The following is a 15,710-nucleotide window of genomic DNA, read 5'->3' on the forward strand; positions in this document are numbered from 1 at the left end:
CAGGATGCCTGAAGATGAGCACCATTAACCTTGCACATGGCATTAGGAGAGTCAAGAGGCCTTGAGTTGTTGGTTCAGTTACTGTTAGGGTCTTGGGCAAGTCACTATACTTCCCTGTCTCACATTCTCCATTTAAAAGTCCCTACAAGTTTCACTGGGGTACTAGGAGGATCAGTTAATATCTGTAAAGTGCTAAATAATTGGGGTGACCATATGGGACAATATGAAATCTGGGACAAAGTGAAATCTAGGGCACTGCCCCACTCAAGTCTGCAGTGCTGCTGCAGACAGAGGTGGGGTGGGGCAGCATGTTGCAGTTCTGATACTACTATTCAGGCCTGTTAATGACCCATTATTCTTTACTTCACAGGTATTAACAACCACCTCCCTTTTTTAAGGGTCATTCCACTAACCAAGCTAACCTATTATAGGGCAATTTTGCTGTCTGCTAGGGCTTCCTATTTCATAGCTCATGGTGTATCACCTCCCTGCCCTGTGCCCAGGAAGCTCATTTTAATTTTCCTCAGCCGGTTGGACATGCTTCTAAAATCCATGACTGTTCCAGTCAAATCGGGACATACGGTCACCCTATAAATAATAGAAAGTATTATCAGAAGTCATTATTAGGAGAATTAAGGGGTGAGACAGAAGACAAAATCCTGAAAAACAGATAGCTTTTAAAAGGCAGCTTAACAAATGCAGGTTTGTTGTTTTTAAGTTAAAAATAAAGAAAAAGACAAGGAAATGGTAGGTGTTGAAAGTTAGTCCCAAACACATGCTATGTTAACATAACAGGAAGTGATTTTTCCTAATTACTTTACCTCATAAGAGACGAACTCAAATATAAGGCAGGATACAAGGCTCATGTCTGTACAACTATGTACCATCCAAAGGATTGTTTGTGCGTATGGGAATAGATATTGCAAAATATTTCAAACAGCTTGCTAATGGACTTAATTTTTATACTGAATTAAGTGCATGGATTACATCAGTTTTGTTGAAGAAAATAGGACAGAAAGAGCAACAAGATTAGACAGAAAGAAAAAAAATCAAGAGATAAAATAAAAAGAAAAAAAAAAGTTTTGGTTTACATTGGGTAGAGATTTTCCAGTTGCCAGGGTTTTGTCTCTTTTTTATACTAATATGTTAACACAGGACTTCTAAACCAGGGGCACTTATTTGAACTATGCCTCTTTCCTTCTGTAAGGATACTTGCAGGAATCCTCTTTACACTGTGTTGTTGGAACAGAAATAGCATTTTCATCAAGACTGAAAATAATATGTGATGACATAAAAGCAAATCAGAACCATTTAGCACCTGTATACTCACTAAGGTTCATACCTAGTAAAGACAGGATTGTTTATTCTTACAGTTTCCATCATCGTTGTCTTTCAGTAGAGCTGTACCACTAAAAGAAACATGCTATCTCGCTTGAAATGTTCTGGGTGTCCCTTCAGTTCACATTTCAGAATTAAATCAGAATGGAAGGAAACCTAGCAGTTCAGCTGGGACTGCTTAATACATACTATATTTAGTTTTTTTTCCACCAAAATGTCCCCTGCTTATAATTTCTTCATATGGAAACTTTTGAATAATTGCCAATTGATATTTTTTTTTGGACCAGAGTCCATCGTATATTCTTTTTCTTTTTTTTTCCACAGGGAGAGTAAATGTACTTAGTCAGCTACCAGCAATAGTTTCCAGTGAGATATCACTGCCAACCCTCCTGATTACTTATGGCTTGGGAAAAACATTCTCCAAAATCCCAACTACAAAACATTTAAAAAAAAAGAAGAGATGCCATATGTGAATTTGGATGGCAGCACGATGGCTCAAAAGAAGTCAAACAATTCTTTAAGAATGAGATGAAGAATCCTGCATCAAGAACGTGCTTTCATGTGTATTTCTGGCAGCCTGTGTCACTGTAATGGGAGTAAAATCTCTCTTTCCTGTAGTCTATGACCTGGTGCCCTTATGTAATCCCTGCTCAGCACCTCCACATCACTATAACGGTGCTGGTACACTGGTAGCTGGCCTGATGTCCCTCCTCCCAGTAATCCACTGCAGTCAATTTTTTCTATTGACTTCAGTGGGCTCTGGATCAGGCCTAGGGAGATGAAAGCCCCTTCTATATGGGAGTTCCCTCCCACAACCTCATGAGCAGGTGGGATGTGTAGGTTCTCTGGCAGGGCCTGTCACTGACAAGTCACTTCCATCACAAGATACTAGACTTGTAGATGCACAGTAAAATTCATTGCTAATATGAACAAAAACATTACATTCAAATTCAAACCTACATTAAATCTATTAATATTACTGAAATGCTCAAATCAATTAAATAATACCAGGGATGATTTAAGCTCCAAATGCTTAAATAAATATTCTGAGGGAGCATCTACACGCGATACTTTACTGTGCATTAGATTAATTGAATGTGCAGTAAAGCATCACCATAGGCTAATTAGGCTAATGCACCATTTGCTAGTACCAGGAATAGGAGTACTAGATTAATGGTGCATCTGCTACTGTGCAGTAGCACATTTGTAGATGCTGACCAGGAGAAATTTGCTCCCAGGTAATAGGTGGGGGGTGCCACCGCTTGGTTAAGCTCTGAGGCAGAAGAGGAATTATGCCGGAGGGGAACTATCTTCCTGATCCCCGTGTGGCTGGGAGAGCTGTCCCAGGAGTTGGGATAGCTGCATCCCAGCCATGTGGAGATCGAGTCAGGACCCAATCCCCACTGAGCCCAGGAGAGCTGTCCCCACTCAGCAGGGACATTACCTTCCAGACACATGGGGATCAGGAGGGTCCCAATCCCTACGTGGCCAAAAGAGCTTGGCTGCTAGCCACATGGGGATCAGGACCCTCTCAATCCCCAAGTGGCCGGAAGAGTTGTTCCTGCTCAGTGGGGATGCTGCTTGCCAGCCACATGAGGATCCCACATGGCCGGCAGGCAGCATTGCTGCCAAGCAGGGACACCTCTCCTGGGCATGTGAGGATCAGGACCAGCCCCCATACCCAATGTTAGCCCTGGAACTGGCACCCAGGGGACCCTGAAGCTCCCCCTGGCTGCTGCAGGTGGGCACAGCAGGGCAGAAGCACCTTAGATTAAGCTGTTTCTGTCAGGTGCAATTTGCTCCTGACAGGGGTGCACATGTAGATGTGACCTGGAGTGCTTTCATAGCCCTGAATAAAATTCAGGGTCATTAACTGCAGGTGTAGATGTGCCCTGAATGGAAAAACAGAGCCTTGATTTTAAAGTTGAACTAGATTCTGTTGCTATGACCAGAACTTATACATGTAAATGGGTGCATCTACACGTGCCCTTTAATGTGCAATAGCCAATTTTACTGCACATTAAAGTGTTACGTAAAAAAAATGCGTAATTACACTAATGCATAGTAAAACAGGCTACTGTCTATTAAGCATCACTTTAAAACCATGCATATTAATTACTGGGCATTTAGAACCCATTTCTTTAGTACCTCACATTGGAGGTACTAAATTTAATGCACATTAGAAAAAGTGCCTTAATGCACCCAATAGCACTTACTCAGCCACATAGGTTATATACATTTTTGGGCTCATACACAGTTTATCATTTTATTATCCTGTAATGTTTGAACTTATGCTTCTCTTACGTCCCAACCAAGCACACCACACCACAGGTCAGGCATTATCTAGTTCCTTCTTCTGCCCTCTCACTGCACTGTTCATTTTAGTCACAGGATAGAGAGCAGTATGGAAATTTATGGCCCACTGACAGCAGATAGCTAGGCTAGAACGCAAAGCTTATTTTCTTTCAGGGCAGCCATCACCTCACTGAGACGTGCATCAACTTGCTCAATACTTCCTGGGCTCATATATTTCTCTTTCTCTCTCTCTTTTTTTTTTGGCTAACAGGGGGCTTCTGAAGGAGAGGGGACTGGTTAATAACTGACCTGTGTGGTAGGCATTAGAGCACTATGCTGAGAAGTCAATTTGGCAGTGGCTATAAGAAGGTTAAAGCTTTAGCTGCAGGGAGAGAATGTGACACTGAGGAGGAGTGGGCTCTGGCCTACAGCATGCCCAGCACAGATCGAGTACTGGAAGTCATTCCAGCTTCCATTCCTAAATGGGAATTAGCTCCCTTACTTAAAACACCCATCCCAATTTTGGGGGCTAATTTTCAGGGGAAAGGTCCATGTTGTATGCAGATAAATATGGCATATGCCTGCCTGCCTAATGAGAAACCCATGGAGCATGTGCAGTAGCTGTGTGTACTTTTGTGCATTCACACTGCATGAGTAATAAAATAGCAAACTGTGCATAAGGCTGCTTACAGACATTTGGGATAGGGTGGGGAGTGTTAGAGGGAGGTTAGATCACGTTAAAAATGGTCACCTGATCTTAGTTTGCCCACATGTGGACCTTGCACTTAGCCCTAATTAAACTGAATTAAGTGTGAACTGTACAGAAGTTCCAAGAACATTAGATCGTTCTAAAAATGGCCACTCCAATCTAAATTAACCCTTCCTCTGAGGTAGTCTATCTTAAATTGGGTTGCCCATTTTTAGACCAATCTAACTTTCCTGAACTTCTGTATAGTTCACAGCACAGACCCAAGGCTGGGAAAGCCAAGCCAGTGGCTCCAGAGCCTCTGGCACTGGGCCATTTTTAGCCCCACAGTCCCTCTCCGCTGCAGACCAATCAGCCCAAAACCCCCATCCCACAAGCCACTCCCAGTTCTGGTTTTATCAGTGTTCATCAGTGTTGGGAGCCAAGGAAGTAAGTCCCAGTGGGGAGAGGGGAAGAAGGGATTGGGGTTGTAGGTTCACTAGGGAGGTTGGGGGGCTAAAAATATCACTGCATCCCTCCAAGCCCTTCTGCAGACATTGTGAGCCCCCCCCACAATCCTGACAAACTCTTTCAGACCCAAGCAAGCCTCCTGCAGATCCTGCCTACTCCCTTAATCCTCCCATGGATCCTGCTTGCTCCCTGATCCACCTTCCCCCTATCTTGACTTACCTTATATCAGGTGGCTATTTTTAACTTGATGTAACCTCCCTCTAACCTCCTTGAATGTCTGTACCCAGCTTGAGTGCCAAAAACACCACTTAAACAGCTGGGTAAGCACCATTTATGTACATGAAGAGTAATGGAATTTGGATTTATCTGTATATCAAGGATACTAAAAACTCATTTGTTTTTGCTATTACTCATTAATATCAGGAATCATAAAACTGAAGTCACAGGAAGTATACTAAACTGATTCCTTTAATATTCCCTGCATGAAGATTTTTCTCACATTTCCTTATAAAGCTCACTTGAAGACTTTTCATGTTGAAAACTATGGGAACTTCGGCTGCATCCGGGCAAGAAGGGACATGTACCTGTAGCAGCATAAATTGCTTCAGTGCATGCCCTGGTATGTGTGCTTTATTGCCAGACAAATTGTCCCTCAAAAGGCAAACTGCTCTTGCCCAGCTCCTCCCAGCTTTTCAGCCAGGGATAGCTGGAGATTGGAGCCAGTCTTACCTGGTGTCCTGGGGCATTTTACATGTCCTCTCGATGTGGCACTGTGTACTTTTAATTAGCAAGATACACTAATTAAAAGCACCCATGTATCACATGTATCAGCAGTGCCATGTGCCTCCACTCAGAAAATGGGGGCAGTATGCTTTGAACTAAAGCATATTGAATGTGTTGTAGTTCAAAGCACACTGCTGCCATTTTCTCAGCGTGGATATGTGCTGCACTGCTGATACACGTGATGCGTGAGACTGCCAAAGCACATCAATTTATATGCTCCAGTGTGCTGGACTTCCAGCGTGTTGGAACAGGCTCCCTGCATGTGTGTAAGTGTCCCTGGTGGTGTGCTAGAGGAGCAGGGGCACAAGTCAGGCAACACAGAGGCTGGGACAGTAGCTGGCGCATGCTTATTTTGTGTGTGTTGTGCCACATTTTATTCTGGCATTTTTGTAGCACAGTACACATTTTAACATTCACCATGTGCAGTTTGTGGCACCACAAAGAGGTTTGTGGTGCTACAAACCTCATGCCCCTGTTTGTCTGGACGTGGCCTGTGTGTTGATTTCATACTGTTGGCATCAAAGATTGCTCTATAAGTTTTTACAGAATTTTTATGCTTAAAGAACCCTAATCCTTCCTCTTTGCTTTGATACAAATATACTGTGATGTACATTCCCACAGTTTACATAGTTCCATAGTTTATAAGCTTGCTTCCTTTTTCTTAAAATTCTACCTGGAGCATAATTTTGGAAGAATATGAGTGAGAAAGAAAATAAGCAAAGCATTAATAAAGTCAACAAAATATCTCTGAAACAATAAATTAAATTTCTCCCTTGTTGAAAAAACACAGGACCCTTAGTTCTATATGTAGATTTAAAAAATGGCTTCAGATGTTTTTATAGAAATATTGATTTTCTGGCTATTCAAGGAGAGACTTCTTGTTAATCACTGAATACTGTTAATGGCTTGTTTATAATAAAGATTAATGCAGTCTGCATAGGGAAGTCACATAATAGATTGTTAAAGAATGTTTTAAGTTTCACTTTTGGGGTTCTAGCATTGCATAATCAATATCCTGTTTAATAAAGTGTCTGACTACTATCAATGTAACACAAGGCCAACTGTAATACCATGTACATAAAACAGATAGACTGAATATATTACATTATTTCATATGAGAATGCAAACAAACTATGACATTTCAAACTCCTGCTGACAGCAAAAAGGGTTAATCAAAATAAAGTTTAAATTACTTTTTATAGTAGACTGCATGGAATCATAGTGTGAAATTCAGATTTTCATTAAAATCATATATGTTCTCATGCAGGCTGGTTACATGCTTGAATGAGTGTCAAACTTCTGACAATTAGCAACATTATATCTTATGATTAATGTGTCCACTTAAAACATATTTGTTCATTTTGCAATAACGTCACTACGGCAAAGTGTCCTGCAATACTCTGATGCCTTTGTAGAGCTCTTGCCAACAAGTTGAACTCCACCTCTCATCTCTCTTTTGAGGAAGGATTGACAAAATGATGACTCAACTTAAATGTGGTCTAGAGAGACTTGGCAGGTTATTAAAGTGAATTTTCTAACCTTAAGGCAAAATAAGACACAATATTGGTGTTAAAATTTAGGATCTGTGATACAAACAGATTATCACTTTTGCCCATATAAATAGTAACAAATACTAAATTCATACTGCAGTTTCTAGATACAAAGTATCGACAGTGACAAACTCATGCTTTAGGACACTCAGTATTTACCATATATCTATTGTCTCTTTAATCAAATGGAGATAGTGCCACTAGCTATTTGCATTTACATCCTAATTCTGCAAAGTAGGGAGAAATGCCCAAGACATGAATGGGAATGGAATTTAGTAGGAGTTGGCAGTTCTCATTATTTCATCAACAATACTTAGGGACAAGCCCTGGGAAGGCATTGCACTTTCCTAACAAAGGCTAGGCATTACACGCAAGCTTGATAGTCAAATTGCTCCGTTATGTTAAATCCTGTTTCTAAGTGGTATTGTATTTGTATGCAATAAATTCTTAAGTAAGCACACATTCTGAGAATTTCAGATATACATACTATGAACTCCCTAAAGCAGGCTCTTAGATTTCAAACAATTCTTATTTTAAGATAGAGCCTAACTAGAACTAGACTAGATACTGGGCATATCTATGTAAGATGCTACTGTGCAGTGGTTACTGTGCATTTATTTAGTACTTGTATAAGCAAGTACTAAACAAATGTGCAGCAACTAGAGTTACTGTGCAGTAGCACCAGCAAATGTCTTTTAAGTGACGCTACTGTGCAGTAGCCTAAAAATACTGTGCAGTAGCTTATTAGCACTGTCCATGCTATGACGTGCTACTGCGCAGTATTATTCAGCTGCTGCAGTCAGTGTCTCACGTAGATGTGCCCACTGATATGAGGCATGATCCTGAGAACTTTTTAACTAATATAAATTGTTCTGTTCCTTTCAATTGGGACTATTTTCAGGAGTGAAGGTTTGCAGGATTGAGCTTTTAAACTGGAAAACTCATTGGAAATAGTCCACTTTTTATAAGACTACTTTTGTATAAAAGAAAAAGAAAAAAGGACCATGTGTTACTTCTCCTTGCTATATTTAAATATTCTTTCAGCTCTAAAATAATTTACTAACTTCCACAAGTTCTTAAATGATAAGGTTTAATTTAATTTTTTCCATCCTGAAATCTCTTGAGGTCAAAGTTCTTTCAGCAAATGTCTGCTGGAACATACCTAAATGCTCTACCATTGCAGAGGTCAACAATATTTTTTGGCAGAGTGCCGATAATACCGGCCATCAGCAACAAGCCAGACTGGGGCTCTGCAGACGCTGGTGTAGCCGTTTGCAGCCCCCCAGTTGCCTGCCGCAGCCAAACCAGGCTCTGGGTAGGCCTCTGCCACCTGCTAGAGAGCCCAGGCTGCTCACAGCAGGTGGTGAGGAGGCTGCAAGAAGCTGCACCAGGGTCTGCGAAGTCCCAGCTTGGCTTGTTGCTGGCAGCAGGTACATGTCCTCCTTGGCTAGGGACAGACATTCAAAAAGTCTGAGCCTGAATTGATTCAATCTTTGCAGGTTAGTCTAACCTGGTTAGGCTGAATTGATTTGTAACTGGACAGACATTCTCTCTGGACTGAGAAAATTCAGGCACATGCCTGCAGTGGCTCAAGCTAGAAGTTGGGGGGGTGCAACAGCAGCCCTTCCTGCCCTTGCACAGCGCTGAGCTGGCAGGGGAATGGGGTGTATGGCTCAGCTAATTAGGGAGGTCTGCCTGCACCATCCCAGGCCTTTCCCCACTGGGTGCTCAAGGGGTAGGAGTGTTACCGGACCCCAGCCCCTTGCTATCACTCTGAGGCAAGGGGCAGGGGGATGCAGTGCATGCATCTGTTGACGATATGGAGCTTTTCAATCTCCCTCCTTGCTTCTTTATACGGTCTGCAGCAAACTAACAGGCAAACAGGTCAGCAGGGAGCTGATAATAGTGTTTATCACATCATCAGCAAAACAATAGTCTCTCTCCATTAGTTAAAACTCTTCAACTTACCAGCTTACCTAAGCGGTCACTGTTCTGTCTGTGTGTCCCAGTGAAATGGGAGACACAGACAGACACCTCTCAGCATTAGCTAGCATACCACATGCCTAGGGTCCATGGGGCTGGGGTCTGTACTGTGGGAGATGAGAGGGAGGGCGGGGGGATTCCTGCTTCAGCAACGAGCAGTGGGTTGGGGGGTAGGGCAAGGGGAAGCCAGGCGGACCCTGCTGTGCCTGCAGTCTGTGCCAAGCTCCAGCCAGGGAGCAGAGGGAAAGGGCCAGCCCTGCTGTGGAGCAGACAGCCCTGCCCAGCCCAGCCCAGAGAGCATACCGGGATGATGGGGAGTCTGTTTTATCTTAAACCAGCAAGGGGTCTGGGACAGACATTGCATAAACCAGTTTAACCCAAATCAGTTAAGTCTGATATGCTACATTCAACCAGGTTTATTTCAAACTAGTTTCAGCCATTTTCAAACTGGTTTATGTGCACTGAACATCTGTTCTGTTACAGGTTTAAACCAGTTTTTGATCACTTAAATCAGTTACTGTGTAATGTCTGTCCTTAGCCCTTGGGGCAGACAGCAGTGAAGGGGCTAGGGCTGCACTGCTGCAACAAGGATCAGGCCTTTCACAGCTCCCCCACCATCCAACTCAAGGCACACATGCTAAGCAAAATGCCTTCACGTACCATGATCTGGCATGCATGCAGAGGGTTGCCTACCCCCATACCATGGGATCTTGTCAGACAATGAAAATGTTAGAATTGCCATAACAGGTTTCTGACAGATCTTTAGAAACAACAAAAGTTAACTGGAATAATTCAAAATAGAGAGGTTGATTTTCTGTTGGGGGTTAAGCTGTATAAACTGCACTGGTTTTAAGACTAAAAGGGAAACCAGACTAGCAACAGGAACTTTGCTAGGATTTCAAGTACTGGTGATTTGGTTCACTGCTTTGTGGTTCAAGAACTTTATTTCAAGCCATGTTACAAATTTATGGGAGCTTTCCTACACATTGATAACAGCCTATCACTGGACAAATACTGCCAATATAAGTATTTCATGAAAGGAGCTTGGGTTTGGTTCTGTAGTATAACATTGCACCACAATGGGTACATCTGTATGAGAAACTTTACTAAGCAGCAAACTAATTTGCTTCACAGTAAAGCATCACTATTTACACATGTGCAGCAATTAGGACACAGTACACTAATTTACTGCACTGCCAGATAGTCCTTTCAGATACAAGTGGTATCTGGCAGTGCAGTAAATTACTGTGCTTAAATGCACATGTAGATGGTAATGTTGATATTAGTTTAATCCAGCTCAAATTGAGCCAGAGTATATTCAGTTGCATTAACTGCATGTGTAGATGTGCCTAGTATTCCTAACATGTTGTGTTTAAATATTAGCCCAGTCCTATAAACCTTGATCTAGTGAGTTTGTCCCACAAGTAATTTAATTTTGATGCCAAGAGCCATAGTGATCTGTAGTTTGCTGTACTAAAGCCAATAGTGTCTTGGCATATGCATTGCAATGAGTCACATAAGTGCAACAAGTTACACATAGCTGTAGTTCTACATGAGGCTGCACGCAGAAAGTGATTGTTAAGCTTTCCCTTGTTTCAGGGGAGCTAGTGGACCTGATTCAGAAGAAGGGTCAGAGGATAACAGATGCCCCTCATCTTGTACAACTTGAACATTTCATTTTTCCAAAATAACTTAGGCTGCTTACAGATATGAAATCCCCCCCAAAACAGTACTTTATTTTTAGCTTGGTGCACCCCTGCACCAAGTACAGCACATGCCCAGAAGAAGCCTCACACCAGTTTGACCCTGATAGTTTCAGCTATTAGATAAAAGTGCCAAAAAAGCACTGCTGAAGTGCATAATCTATACAGACACTGGGCAAACTGGGTCAAACTGACATGATGCCTCTTCTGGTAAAGCACCATTTTTTCCCCACATCTGTCAGTGGCCATAGTGGTATAGTGCTGAGGATGCTCTGCTGAACATCAATTAACCTATAGTAAAGTCAAAAACAATTTTACTGTGCTTATTTTTCCAGCAAAATTAAGTAATAACTAACAGCATTATGGAGACTGTGGAAGTTGAACTGTGTATGGGTTAAGGGTATTTCTGGCCTGTTTATATACCTTTGACAAAGGGATACCCAGGGCAGAATCTATTTCACTTTGCCTGCCCAAATGGCATTTACCCAGCCATGTAACTGCCATTTTTGGCACTTATGCACAGTTTGAGATCCTATTCCATGTGCAGTATGGATATGCCAGTGCCTACACAGCTACTGAGTATGTTCAGCCCTACACCCTGGCAGGACTACATAGTTCCGTATATATCAGGGTTGGAAATTATTTCAGCTGGAGGGCTGCTTAATGAGTTTTGGTGAGCTGTTGAGGGCCATGAAGGTAGCCGCACCCCTTTATAGGTGCCCACCCCCTGGTTGCCATCTTGGGAACCAGAAGCCCCGCCCCCTAACCCCAGGCTCCACACTCCTGCCAGCTCCAGCCCCATGCTCCATGCCCCCACACAGCTGCAACTCTCCCTACCCCCACCGCTTCCCTACTTGCTGCCCAGAGCAAATGCTGCAGCAGGGAGACAAGGAGGAGCTGCTGGACGCCAGGGAAGCTGAGCAGTTCCCTGGTGGCTGCAGTACTGGCAACAGCAGCCGCACCCAGAAGCTGTGTGCTTGCTGGGCTGGGCCCTTCAGCACACGAGGGTGGAGGCAAGGAGTATGGGTTGGGTGGGGTACAATTAATTGATAGTTGCCTGCGGGCTAGATGGAATTGCCTGGCAGGCTGGATTCAGCCCATGGCCCATATTTTCCCCGCTTCTGGTATAAATGTAGCTGAGTATAAGTCCTGAAATTGTAGCCTGGAAAAAGAAGTGGAAGAGGAAGACCCTCCTATATTTTAGTTTAATTGTGGCAGAAGGCCACCTCTGTTTCTCCCCAAAACTCTGCTCTGTGACCATTTGGTTAAGATGGGCCCTACAGAGGGTACACACCTTACCCTATCTTTTTAGGTAACCTGAGCTGGATATATTCCTGAGGGAGGGGGGAAACCTGCTCCCTCTGCCTACGTTACTGGCATCACATACCTGGGTGAGGGGTTTGGGCTACCTGGGGAGCTAGGAACTGTCAGTCTGCCCAGAAACTAGTGATGCATTTCAAATTGGTTGGCTGACAGCCAACAGGTGCTGGCCTCCATTGGAACAGGTAAATGAGGTCATAAGGGCTATATAAGTTAAGTACTGCCCAGGAGGATGGAGTAGCAGCCATGAGGAAAACTCAGAGAGAGAAGAGCTGGACCATCTGAAACTTGCTCTCTCTCTCAAAACTCATGATCAATGGACTGCCTGCCTCCAGAAGGAATCTCCACCTGCCTCTGGATGATACCTGTGAGTAAGCTACCTGAGATCTAACTAGATATATAGCTTGCATTAACTCAGATGCGTGATCAAAGGCTACTCCAGCCACCCAGTTTGCTCTATGGGATTTCTCTGATATTGCTCTATCCTGTACCCTATTCCAACCCTACCCTTCGTAACCAATAAAGTTTTCCTTAGTACCTAGCATGGGAAGTCTATTGGGAGAGGGTCTAGATTATGCCTTGGGGGTCCCCTTGGTTCGGCTGACTAAGGGAGACTACTACCTGTACTTCTGACTGAGGGAAGCATCCCAAGTTCTTGAAGTGAATCAAGAACCCTCGAGGACTACTAGGCCTGTGTTTCCCAGGGGGCACAGAGTCAGAATCAAGCCCATCCCTGGGTGGTGGCAGTTCTACCCCCAGGCTAGCAGCTTTGCTCCAGGAAGGGGGTCGGCCAGACGTGAGGCACCCCCAGGGAGGCACTCAGAGCCTGGAAGGTGGTCGGGCGCAGTGAGGTGGGTGGCTCAATGCAGGAGCACCCCCTACTGGCCCGCCACACTAATCTAGTAATTAGGGTATTCACTCAGGCACAGGAAATTCATGTTTTCACCCCCTCTCATCCACAGTAACTGATATAAATTGCAGGCCACAGCTTAGGTATTACATAATTCTCTCTCTAGCCCTCCTCTTGAAGCTAAGCCATTATAACTTATATTTAATATTTAATATTGGATAAAATGGATGGAGAACAGTGGGGATGTTTCTGCTGCTTTGAAAGCCAAGGTCCAGATTGGAACCCAGAGCCCCCTCCCTTTAAAATGCATCCATGAATTTAACATGCGTCATTTTTATTTATTATTGTTTTTAAGTTGCCCCTTTTTAAAAAGTCTTTTTCTTCTTTGGAATTTTCTAATTTAATTTCTTGGGTTTTTTTTTTTCTTTTGGGAAGTATAATTTACGAAGAGATGTCAGAAATGCTTAGTGGAAAATAAAGTTGCATCAAATTTGGAGTGAACTTTATTTGTTATGAATGGGTCAAGAAGAGATTATTTATCAAAAATTTGTAAAGGTTTATTTTAATACAATCACAAACAAAAAATTGGTGTACCATAAGGGAGAATCTGAAATCTTCTATTCAATTTTTGTTGTTCCATGACCATGAATGCATTTATGCATAATTTAATTTAGAACTAAATCTCAGTGGCATAGGGGGAAAATCCTACCCAATGACACATGAACAAAGTGTTATACAATTTCCCATTTATTTTCAAAGATATTTTAGAGTAGGAAAGGCTCAGATCTTATGTCAGCTTGACTACAAGGATTAAAAGAGAGACTTTGTATTTAAAGATATAATCAGCTTGATTCTTATTTTTTGAAGTGAAAAAAAAATAGCACAATTGAACATGACAGATTTACCCAGCAAATGATACTCTTAGGCAAAAGTCTAGGGAATTGATTTCTTTGAAACAAAATTACCTTGGCAATCATATCTTAGATCTAGATATAATTTCTCAACTTTTTCAAGCTCATCCACGCTGCCTTCAGAATTTAATTCAAAACAAAAAAAGCCAAAGCCAATTCCTAATGTACAGCACTCTCAGACTAACATTAAATAATCCAGAGCTACATTCTAGTACTCTACCAGTGTGTGTTAGCTACCAAACAAAGTGGTAAACAGGGGCTAACCAAACTTTATGTACTAGTTAGGAAACAAGTCTGCCCTTGTTGTTTTACAAACAAGTGCCATTACTGTTTTACAAACAAGTGGGCCCTTATTGATTTCTGTGCTGTATACATGTTTGGGATTTTTAAAGTTAGCATCTGGGTCGGACCCAGAGGGTGGTGGTTGACAGAAGACAATTGTCATGGTGCCCTGTGACCAGTGGGGTCCCCCAAGGCTCTGTCCTTACACCTATATTGTTCCACATCTTCATTAATGGTGTGGACATTGCAGTCAGAAGTGGACTGGCCAAGTTCGCCGATGATACCAAACTCTGGGGTAAAGCATCCACACCTGAGAACAGAAGGGCGATCCAGGCTCAGGAAATGGGCGGCTGAGAACCTGATGGTGTTTAACACCGAAAAATGCAAGGTTCTCCACCGTAGGAGGAAAAACCTGCAGCATCCTTCTAGGCTCGGCAGTGCTACGCTGACTAGCACTATGGATTAAAGGGACTCGGGGGTCATGATTGACCACAAGATGAACATGAGCCTTCGATATGATGCTGCAGCTAGTAAAGCGAGCAAAATGCTGACTTGCATCCATAGATGCTTCTCAAGTAAATCTCGGGACATCATTCTCCCCTTGTACTCGGCCTTGGTGAGGCCACAGCTGCAGTATTGCGTCCAGTTTTGGGCCCCACAATTCAAAAAGGATGTGGAGAAGCTTGAGAGGGTCCAGAGAAGAGCCACGTGCATGATCAGAGGTCAGGAAAACAGACCTTATGATGGCAGGCTGAGAGCAGCAGAGGCATGAGCAGGGGTCATATCGCCAGGGCAACAGGAGGGGAGCTCAGCGGCAAAGAGATTCCCATGCAGCCCCACTGTCCCCAGCCATGCAGGGTCATGCCCGCAGTGCTGTGGAGGCCCTGGGGGGAAGGAAGCAGGGCGGGAACTCAAGTCTGCAGCCTGTGCCTGCCTCATGCACAAATCTGGGGAGTGCAGGTCCTCCCTGCCCCATAGGAGTGCATGTGGTGGCAGGGAGCAGGCCCTCCTCCTCCCCCGCCTGAGCCCGCAGCAGGTGGGAGTAGGGGCAGGGGATTGCGGAGCTGGGTCCACAGCCTTGGCAGTTGGGGGCCCCCTCTGGCAGGGCTGGGGAAGCAGAGGCTGTGGGTGGGGGGCGAGGGGCACCAGCAGGGTTGGGGGCGGGCTTTCATTTTAATAACGGATTTTGGGTTTTTTATCAGAGAATTCATGCTTTATGGACTTCAGTGGAGATACATAAATGTACCCTGTTGTGATATTAGAATCTGACCCAGTGCCTCTCTTTATCTTCCAAATTGGTGATACATTTCCATATACATCACTGCATGGTACTGCATTTTAAAAGGTACAATTTTGCTTACCTGTTTCACTAGCTTTTAATCTTCTACCTTCATGAAATGTAAATATATTGTGGTAAGCATAATGGCAAGGATATGACTAAGTAGGAATAAAATGTTTGATTCACACACTATTGCAAAATTCTGCCTTACATGCTCATGGTTAACACTGAAATGAGTGGAAACCACAATGCTAATCTGC

At 43.4% G+C, this 15,710-nt stretch overlaps 1 protein-coding gene across 6 annotated transcripts in view; it reads right to left on the bottom strand.

Annotated features, from left to right (window-relative positions):
* PPARG (peroxisome proliferator activated receptor gamma) overlaps positions 1 to 15,710 on the bottom strand; it is a 119,133-nt gene that overhangs the window by 27,867 nt on the left and 75,556 nt on the right.

This window comes from Alligator mississippiensis, chromosome 12, assembly GCF_030867095.1.
Source record: "Alligator mississippiensis isolate rAllMis1 chromosome 12, rAllMis1, whole genome shotgun sequence".
In the NCBI taxonomy this organism is placed as follows: domain Eukaryota; kingdom Metazoa; phylum Chordata; order Crocodylia; family Alligatoridae; genus Alligator; species Alligator mississippiensis.